This window comes from Phodopus roborovskii, unplaced genomic scaffold, assembly GCF_943737965.1.
Source record: "Phodopus roborovskii unplaced genomic scaffold, PHOROB, whole genome shotgun sequence".
Taxonomy (NCBI): domain Eukaryota; kingdom Metazoa; phylum Chordata; class Mammalia; order Rodentia; family Cricetidae; genus Phodopus; species Phodopus roborovskii.
In genome coordinates, this window is record NW_026126412.1 from 1,591,816 (window position 1) to 1,602,641 (window position 10,826).

A 10,826-nucleotide genomic window follows, 5' to 3' on the forward strand; every position below is an offset into this window, starting at 1 on the left:
ATTGCAATAAAGTAATTATTAATCAATAAATAGTTATATATTTCCTGACAGTTCTTAATTTTACCAAAGATGAAAGGAGAGCTAGAAATGGTTCTGATCTAAGTAATATTAATCAATAAAATTATTTGATATGTAGTAATATTATCTCATGAATTATCTTTAATGAAAAATTATGTAAGACCCAGTAAACTCATAAATATTTTTAATGAAAAAATGTAAACTGAAGGAATCTACATTAAATTTAGTGTGCTAAATTTGTATTATACTATATAAATTATAAATCTTTCATATAGAATAACACTAAGGATAAGTTATAATACTATCAATTTTTAAAAATATATACAATTATGAATAGGAAATGTAATTAAGATGCATATTCAGATGCAACAACTCTGAGCTAAATTCTGGGTTTCTGAGTCTGTACAGATCTCAGTAGTGATATCAATGACTAATCTGAATTGCCATGAAGTAGAACAATAAAGGAACAATTCATAGATACAAATGAATTCCAAGAATTCAAATGTTACACATTAAAAATAGAAAGTACAGCAACAATACCTTTTGAATATTAAAATAAACTACATGTTGACCCAGTTGCACTAGCTAGTCAGCAGGAAAGGCTCCTGCAGGCAGGCTGCACCAATCCCCCCCCACATCAGAGTCTGTAATCTACAAGTCTCACTCTGCCCCCAAACCCACCCATTCCCTGTGACCTCAGTGTCTCTCAGAGACACAGACATTGTACAGAGAGGACCAAGAGAGAGAACCAAGAGACAGGGACTACACTGATGGATCTAAGAGATGATCCCTGAGACAGACACCAACTACAATGATTGGACTAAGAGGCAAAGACACTGCCTGCAGATTGGAGGAAGAGATGCACAGTAACCAATGTGAGAATACATTTGACAACCTGAAGAGCAATATGTCACCACTAGAACCTAGTTAGTGGTCCTACAACAGGAAGACCCGAACATCCCAATGCAGAAGAAGCAGAAGAAAATAATCTTAAAAATAACTTTATGGTTATCTACCATCATAGAGCCCTCATCTAGTAGCTGATGGAAACAGAAGCAAACACCACAACTAAAGACTGAGCTGAACTGGAATCCAGAGGGAGGACAAGACCAGGCTACAGAAACACATAGAGACAGCTGACCTGAACGAGGAGGAGTTAATGGGCTCCCAGACTGATAGCTGGGAGTCCAGCATGGGACTGACTCGACCCTCCTGAATATGGGTCTCAACCAGAAGGACTGAGCAGTCTAAGTGACCTCAGACAGTGGAACCAGGGTGTATTCCTGGTGCACAAAAGGACTTTGCGGGCACATCCCCCATGGAGGGATACTCCCTTAACCTAGAGACAGGAGAGAAGGCCTAGTCCCTACTCCAAATGACTTGACAGATTTAGATGACCCTGCCTGGAAGGCATCACCCTACATGTGTAGTGGGGTGGGGGTGGGAGGGGAACGTGCTAAGGGGGGCTTGAGAGAATGGGAGAGAAGGAAAGAGGGAGGGAGGGAAGGAAGGAGGGAGAGGAAACTGGGATTGATATGCAAAATAAAAATAAAAAAATTAAAAAAGAAATAAAAGTTTAAAAAATTCAAAAAAAATAACTTTATGAAGATGACAGAGACTCTTAAAGAGGAAATAAAAAATTCCCTTAAAGAAATTGAGGAAAAGACACCAAAACATTGGAAGAAATCAATAAATCTCTTAAAGAAAGCCAAGAAAAAGCAATCAAACAGGTGAAAGAAACATTTGAAGACTTGAAAATTGAAATAGAGGCAATAAAGAATGCACAAACTGGGAGGATTCTGGAAATGGAAAATGTGGGTAAATGAACAGGAACTACAGATGCAAGCATAACCAATAGAATGCAAGAGATGGAAGAATCTCAGGCATTGAAGATACAATAGAGGAAATAAATCCATAGGTCAGAGAAAACATGAAAGCCAACAAAGTCATAACACAAAATGTCCAGGGAATCTGGGACACCACAAAAAGACCAAACCTAAGAAAAATAGGGATAGAAGAAGAATACCAGCTCAAAGGCAAAGAAAATATATCAGCAAATCATGGAAAGAACTTTCCCAACCTAAAGAAAGAAATGCCTATGAAGATACAAAATAGACAGGATCCCACTCCCCCCAAAAAAAGTACCCTTACAACATAATAATTAAAGCACAAAATATACAGAATAAAGAAAGAATATTAAGAGCTGCAAAGGAAAAAGGCCAAGTAACATAAAGGCAGGCCCATAGGAATAACACCAGACTCCTCAATGGAGACTCTGAAAGCCCAGAAGACCCTGCACAGATGTTATGCAGACACTAAGAGACCATGGATACCAACCCAGATTACTCTACCCAGAAAAACTTTCAATCACCATAGATATTCCATGACAAAAAAATGTATAAACAATACCTATCCATAAATTCAGTCCTACTGAAAACATTAGAAGGAAAACTCTAACCCAAGGATGTTAGCTGTACCCATGAAAGCACAGGTAATAGGTTAATTCCACACCAGCAAATCCTAAAGAGGGGAAACACACACACACACACACACACACACACACACACACTACCACCACCAAAAAAATAACAGGAATCAACAATCACTGGTCATTAATATTATCCCGTAATATCAATGGACTCAACTCACCTATAACAACACACAGGCTTGCCAAGCAGTAGTGGCACATGCCTTTAATCCCAGCACTTGGGAGGCAGAGACAGGTAGATCTCTGTGAGTTCAAAGCCATCCTGGGTTACAGAGAAAGTGCCACGACAGGCTCCAAAGCTACACTGAGAAATCCTGTCTCAAAAAACCAAAACCAAACCAAAACAACAAAAAGACACAGGCTAACAGAATGAATGTGAGAACAGGATGAAAACAGGATCCATCCTTCTGCTGCATACAAGAAACCCACCTCAACTTCAAAGACAGACATTACCTCAGAGTAAGGGTTGGGGAAAGACTTTCCAATAAAATGGTCCCAAGAAGCAAGCTGGTGTACCTATCCTAATATTTAACAAAATAGACCTCAAACTAAAGGTAATAAAAAGAGATGGACATTTCACATTCATCACAGGGAAAATCCATCGAGACTAAGTCTTTGTTTTGTTTTTTATTTTGTTTTGCTTGTTTTTTGGAGACAGGTTTTCTCTGTATTGTTTTGGATGCTGCTCTGACACTCACTCTGTAACCGACTCCAACTCAAAGAGATCCATCTGCCTGCCTCTGCCTCCCGAGTGGTGGGATTAAAGGCATGAGCCACCAATGCCTGGCTGAGATGAAGTCTTAATCCTGAAAACATATGCCCCAAATACAAGGACAGCCACATCTGTAAAAAAGAAACATTACTAAAGCTTAAATTGCACACCAAACCCCACACACTAATAGTGGATATGTCTGCCAGATAGAAAATTAAGAGAGAAATAGGAGATTTAACAGATGTTATGACTCAAATGGGATAAACAGACATCTATAGAACATTCACCCAAACACAGAAAACACAGAATATACCTTCTTCTCAGCACTTCATGGAACCTTCTCTAAAATTGTCCACATACTCGGTCACAAAGCAAATCTCAACAGATATAAAAAAATTGGAATAAACTCCTTTCCCTTAGCAGATCACCAAGGCTTAAAGTTAGAATTTAACAACAAAAATTATAGAGAGAGAAAAGAAAAAACATACACTGCATGTCATTTATATCCTCAAACATTTATGATTATTTTTATCATCAGAAGTCTAAAACCCCATCTTCTAGCTTTCTGAAATTTATGTAACTGGTACCTGTGGTCACCATTCTGTATAATAATAGTATTCTTGTCTTGCTTCCCCCTAAATGTATAATAGCACCAGCTCTCATTTTCTGATGTCATTATACCTCCAATTTCTGAGATCAAATTTTGATTGAGACCAAGTGGCATTTGTCTTTCTCTCTCTGCCTGAATACATTATTTCCAGATTTACCCATTTTGTTATAAATGATAGAATTTTGTTCTGTTTCACATCTGAATACTGTTTCATTATACATGTAAACTTCTTAGTTACATGTTATTTTTTCTTTTCTGGCACCATTTTGTTAAAAATCTAGACAATTATAGAAATAACATTTCGACTAAGTTCATGTGACCCCAAAAGTATAGAAAAAAAAAGAATATTTTTTAAATGGCCAAAACTCAAGTGTTTGTGCTAAAATAATGTTTAAAATAGTTTCATAGCAAAAAAAAAAAAAAAAAAAAAGATTATAGAAAACCCATTAAAGTCAGCCAAACAAAACTGTCAAATAATATTTATATCTGATATATAATATGTAAAAATAAGAGCTAAATGTTAGGAAAAAGAAAATTTTCATGTCTTTGAAAACAAGGAATATGATTAACAAGGGCTAGTGAGTTTAGTTTACTCACGAGGTAAAGGGCAGCTTGAATTTCATCCCTGAGACCCACATGATGGAAGGAGAGAAAAGACTCCTGCAAGTTGTCCTTGAACCTCCACACGTAGTATATTCTCTCTCTCATATACACACAATAAGTAAACAAATAATAAATGCTAATAAAAAATACATCATGAAAGGAGATAACTTTGTGGGACGAGTGTGTGTAAGGGTACAAGGAAGAGAAGGAGGAAGGAGAGTCAACAAATCAGATACTCCAATTTCAAATGTGGTACAGAGCTAAACAGAGAATTCTCAACAGAAGACTCTCAAATGGCCTAGAAATACTTAAGGAGATGTTCAACATCCTTAGCCGTTAGGGAACTTCAAATCAAAATGACTCTGAGATCCCATCGCACACCTGTCAGATGGCTAAGACCAAAAACACAAGTGGCAACTCATGCTGGAGAGGATGTGAAACAAGGGGAACCTCCTCCAAACTTGTATAGTCAGCCACTTTGGAAATCAGTGTGGTGGTTTCTCAGAAAACTGGGAATCAATCTACCACAAGACCCAGCTATCCAAAGGATGCTCAATCATACCACAAGGACACTTGCTCAACTACATTCATAACAACTTTATTTGTAATAGCCAGAACCTGGAAACAACACAGATGCCCCTCAACTAAGGAATGGATAAGAAAATGCACTCATTTACACAATGGAGTATTACTAGGCTATTAAGACAATGACATCAGGAAATTTGAAGGCAACTGGATGGACTAGAAACATATTCCAATAAACTTATTTCGTAGAAGAACACTTTTTGGTTTTGATATTTATTATAGTAAACTTTTAAATTACAAACCTCAAGTATTTGAAAAATGTTTCAAGAATAAATCTAACAGAATTGGTAAACATCTGAGCTAACTGTGTGGCATAATGAGAGAAGGAGAAAGGATGGGAGAAGATTCTGAATGCAGGAAAGATATATTGTAGAGATAACTTGGCTATCATAGGAGGGGAAATAAAGTATTTAAAATGTTTACCATGTGTATAAAAGCAAAGATTTGCAGGTCATAAATACAACGTATTTTGGGAGGAAAATTAAGACTATGCCCTTGTCTCGGGCCATATTTACCTTAGAACCATCCATTTCTTCTTCTTCTTTCTCTGTTTCTTCCTGTGTTTGACACAAGAGAGCCACGCTCATGTAGACTTCCCTTTTTGTAGGTTCAATATTGATGTTAGCTTTCACTCAGTTGTTGAGGTATTTCTGCATCTCATTTTTACCAAGTTTTAAATGAGACAGTATTCGGCTTAAAACCAGAACAACACTCAAGATCAGCATTTCCATCTACATAAGGAGGGGAAACATTACGAGGCATTGATATTTCATAGCTAAAAAGGAAAGAAAAAATTATTTGTAACTTTCAAAAATAAATGAGTTAGTTTTTTCATTGATAACAAACTATTACGTGATCAATAAATCACATATGGACAATTCTAGAACTGCCAATTCCTTCCCAAATGACTTACTATTAAACTCAATGTCCAGGTAACAAGATAGAGGACCAGCCATCACAAGCTTTCAAAAGAGGATTTATGCCAGGTGGTGGCGGCGCACACCTTTAGTCCCAGCCATCGGGCAGCAGAGGTAGGCGGATCTCTGTGAATTTGAGACCAGTCTGGTTTGCAAGAGCTAGTTCCAGGACAGGCTCCAAAACCACAGAGGAAACCTTGTCTCGGGGGGGGGGGGGGGGGGGGGGGGAGGATTTATTGTATTTTTGTATCACTGAATTAGATTTCAATTATAAACTATCTACTATATTTTCTTCAAATTTTCCCCTACATTTTGCAGTTGCAATAGGGTAGAGATTTTCCCTATATTCTCTGGTGGCATTATCAGTAAAGCCATGAAATTCCATTCAAAATCACCTGCCAAGAATAATAACCCGAGAAAGACATTCACTAATTGCTAGTGGAATGCAAAGTCAATGTCCTAGTTTGCTTCCTGCTGTTGTGACAGACAGCATGACTGACACCAACTTTGGCAGGAGAGGTTTTATATGGCTCATAGCTTACATCCCATCACTGAGGGAAGTCACAGCAGGAACCTGGTGGGAACAACTGAAGCTGAGATCATTGAGGAATGCTGCACAAACACTGTGGGATTTAATGCCCACTCCATGAGACGCAACCCATACATGACTCTGCTCTAGAGAAGAATCTAAGATTGGTTAGGCCACGTGCCAGGGGAAACCAAATATTGTTCTGCTAAAGGAACACAGCAATAAAAAGATTCCTAATGACATTGTCTATCTCAGCAATCATCACAGACACCCACAGAAACAGCTGACCTGAACAAGGGGGAGCTCAGCATAGAACCTACCCAGACTCCCTGAACATGGGTGTTAGTTAGGAGGGCTGGGCAGTCTACGGGGCCTCTGGTAGTGGATCAGTATTTATCCCTAGTATACAAATGGACTTTGGGAGCCCATTCAACACAGAGGGATACTCTCTCAGCCTAGACACATGGGGTTGGGCCTAGGTGCTGCACCAAATGATATGACAGACTGAAGATTCCTCATGGAAGGCGTCACCCTCCCTGGGGAACAGACAGGGGATGGGATGGGGGTTGGTGGAGGGGATAAGGGAGGAGGGAAGGGTGAAGGAACTGGGATTGACATGTAAAACAAGCTTGATTCAAATTTAAATTTTGCACTCTAGAGTGTAGGATCAATAATTGCTTGGACTAAGCAAATCTAAGGTGGTCCTTTCTGGAAGCTTTATCTCTGTATAGAAGTGTTGCTATGAGAGTTCAGGTCAGAGGGGTAGTGTGTCTGGGGGCTTTAGCTTCAAAGGGGGTTCTTTTAAATTCTGTAATGATTTATTTATTCCAAAGAAAATGAAACGACATTCCAATACATCAACTTCCTTCACAGAACTCTGTCCCCGGAAACTGTTTTTATAAACTGCAACAAAGAGTACTAGGCAAGCTAGAGACTCCACTCGGTTAAATACGCCAAGAATCTCATAATTACAACCGTCATGCAAGTCTCATTAATCTGGTAACACGACCTTTCCACGGCAAAGCTGGAAAACGAATTCATGTATACACCTCCCAAGATCAGGTAGTGGGCAGAAACATCCCAGCTTGAAGCGGGAGGGGGGAATCAGTCTCGGATCGGTTACTCGATCCATCTTTCCAGTTCTTAGGAGCACACGGTAGACAGATAACTGGCAGCACACTAAATTCTAACAGAGCGATCTCTGAAGTACTGTTCCAATCATCTTCTCCCCAGCCATGAGCTAGGTCACCGCAAAAACCTCCCCAACAGATTCTATCTGCCTTCTGTCCACCCACATTTTCGCTCCCTGTAAGCATTGGAACCCCCCTCCTACCTGCAGAGTGCCTCAGGGTTGTAGAGCTCCTCTTTACCCGCTGGCAGCTACCTTCAAGTCAAATAATCCAAACTCAAGCTTGTAGAACAGCGAACAGTATCCACAGACCTGATCTCGAGGGAAGACCCTTGAGACACAAATTAGCACTCAATGCCAAAGCCAGGTCTCCACGGCCCTTGCTTGTGACGTCACACTAGGCGAGACTACATTTCCCACAAGTCTGGGGGTGTGGGGTGGGATTTCAGGAACTATTGAAAGGATTTGAGTATTTCCTCTGTTTTTAGTTCTGCTTCCTGAGATTGAGGGTGTCATAGACATCTATGGTAAACACCAATGCACATAAAATTAAGATGTATCTTTTTAATTCCCTGAATGACAAAATGAATTGATTCGGATGTCTGAACGTAACTAAATCCTTTGACAATAATTGTTTTATTTGGTTTACTTGTTGTTTCTGGTTATTGTGGTTTAAAACAAAACGCCTACTTCCAGATGCTTACTATAACTGTAGACTTCTGGGTAGTATGAATTTAAAGGCCTTCACCACCAGTGCTGGCTTTAAAAATCATGTTTAAAGGGTTAGGAATGAGTTCCCCTATTTGTTTATTGTTTACTTTCAAGAAAAATTGAGTTGATGTCAATTTTCCATGCTATAGAACAGCCTAGTCAACTTACTCAGACCCTGTCTCAAAACTAAAAATGGTAAAGGATATTGCTCACTGGTAGAGTGCTTGCCTAGCACGTGCAAAGGGCCTGGCTTCTATTCCTTGTACCACTTCTCATACGCACATTCACTTATGAATACATATTTCAGGGCCCATTTCCAGGGGATGACACTACTAAAATTTGGTCTTAATAACAGCTAATTCATATTGAGCTCCTGTGCAGGGTTCAGTGTAGTTAGGAGCTATTCAGAGTAGTCAGGGCAATAGATGTTGCAAAAGATAGCTCTAGTCTGCCGATGATAAGCAATGGGAAAGAGAACAAGGCCCAACCCTAGGGCGTCTACAGATCTTCTCTAAGTTTCCGTTCCCTGCAACCCTGAGTAGTGTAAGTTTCTGAGCCTCCTAAGAGTGCTGGGCACATAGTCCAACAGCTGATAAGAAGTAAGGCTTGGGTTTGTAGTATCCACTTTCTTCTTCCCATTGCCAGGCCTCTTGCTGAAATCTCAGCAATGTGCTAAGACTATGATGTGCTAGGGAGCAAACCCAGGGTCAGTGCACACTAGGCAAACACTCTATTACTGAGCAACGTCTCCAGCCCCAAACTTAAGATGGTGGTTGTGATTGATGTGTTGTTTTGTGTGTTTTTGTCACATGCATCCATATATAACTGTGTATACACATGCATGCATGGACAGAGGCCAGAATAAAACATCAGGTGTCTTCTTTTTATCACCCTTTGAGTTGTTGCCTTGAGAGTGTATCTGAAATTTGCTGTCATTTGGTTAAATGAGCTGGCCTGTGAGCATTAGGATTCCTCTCTCTCTCTCTCTTTCTCTCTCTCTCTCTCTTTTCCTCCCTCTCTCCCTCCTTCTCTCTCTCTCTGCTAATTTTAGGGTTATAGGCATTCACAACCATGCCAGCTTTTACATGGATGCTGGAGATTCCAACTTAAGTCCTCTTACTTTCAGGGCAAGCAGTCTTAAAACACTAAGCTATTTCTCCAACCCCTGTTGTTTTGTTTCAGGAACTTGTTCTCTAGCTCACACTATTCTCAAATTTATGATTTGTTGTTTTTATCTAAGTTTTGACTGTTCTATTTTATCAGTAAAAACTTGGGAGTCAGATGCTGGTGTGAAACTGCTAGCTCAGAGAGGCAGAGAATGTACCCAGCTGCTTCCTCCTTCCTCCCAGAAAGAATCTTTCTTCTATAATATTCCTGCCAACCCTTCTCCAACTGGATGTGCCTCCCTTTTACTTCCTGTGTGTCTCTCTATCTATCTTCCTGACTTTCTCTAATACTCTATGGTTGTTCTTGTCAACTGGTTCCTTGGTCTGCCTCTTGATATATGGTTGATTTTGTTAAATCCTGTTTACGATATTCAAACATAAAGCGCTTGGAGCCAGACAGTAGTGGTGCATGCCTTTAGTCCCAGCACTCGGGAGGCAGAGGCAGGCAGATCTCTGTGAGTTTGAGACCAGCCTGGTCTACAAGAGCTAGTTCCAGGACAGCTTCCAAACCACAGAGAAACCCTGCCTTGAAAATCCAAGAAACAAAACAAAACAAAACAAAACAAAGCTCTTGGATTAAAAGTGTGTGCTAGCGCTGAGCCACACTACAGCTAGAAGCAGATTTTCCAGTAAATAACACAATCTCAGGGTTCACAGTGCAATCAAATATCTTGCAACAATTCTCCTTCCTCTGCCTCCCAAGGGCCAGAAATGGAGGTGTAAGCTGCCTACCAGGCACGAAACTTTTGTTCTAGGATTTTGTGTAAGAATTTGTCAAAGGGACTTTCCTTTGGGGGTGGGAGATGTACTGATTAAAAAGAGATTTATTTTCTTTTTCATTACTCATTTGTAGTTATGAGGGCATCAGGTTAGGGCTGCCAGGTATAGGTTTTGGGAACAAACACTGGTTCTCTATAAGCACAGAAAGCACTCTTAACCACTGAGCCCTGGAAGATGCTTTTAAAAAGAGGAGTTATCAAGAATTTTGTGATTGTTTGAATGTATTTGGTCCCCATAAACTCATAGGGACTGGCACTACTAGGAGGTGTGACCTTGTTGGAGGAAGTGTGGTCCTGTTGGAGGAGGCTGGATGGCACACACCTTTAATTCAGACCTTGAGGCTGGAGGGCACACCTTCTGTTGAAGTGATTTTCTTCAGATTTTAATGAAGCATTTGATATAGAACTTGTCAGGAAAAGTTTTCATTTTAGTTAAGGCATTCAAAAATATCTTTAATTTATGTACTATATATTGTAAGAAATCAAATACAGAAATGATATTTGTGAAATCCTGCATAAGTAACTGGTGGCACTAAAATATTTAAAAATTAACTCTAGGAATCTATTTTAATGATGCTA

At 39.6% G+C, this 10,826-nt stretch overlaps 1 long non-coding RNA gene across 1 annotated transcript; it reads right to left on the reverse strand.

Annotated features, from left to right (window-relative positions):
• Window positions 1–5,622: 5,622 nt before the first annotated feature.
• Window positions 5,623–5,970, reverse strand: LOC127220883 (uncharacterized). Its single transcript, XR_007834407.1, has 2 exons — window positions 5,930–5,970; window positions 5,623–5,747 (listed from the first exon to the last, which is right to left on the reverse strand). It is a non-coding gene; the product is annotated as an uncharacterized LOC127220883 (long non-coding RNA).
• Between the last annotated feature and the right edge of the window lie 4,856 nt (window positions 5,971–10,826).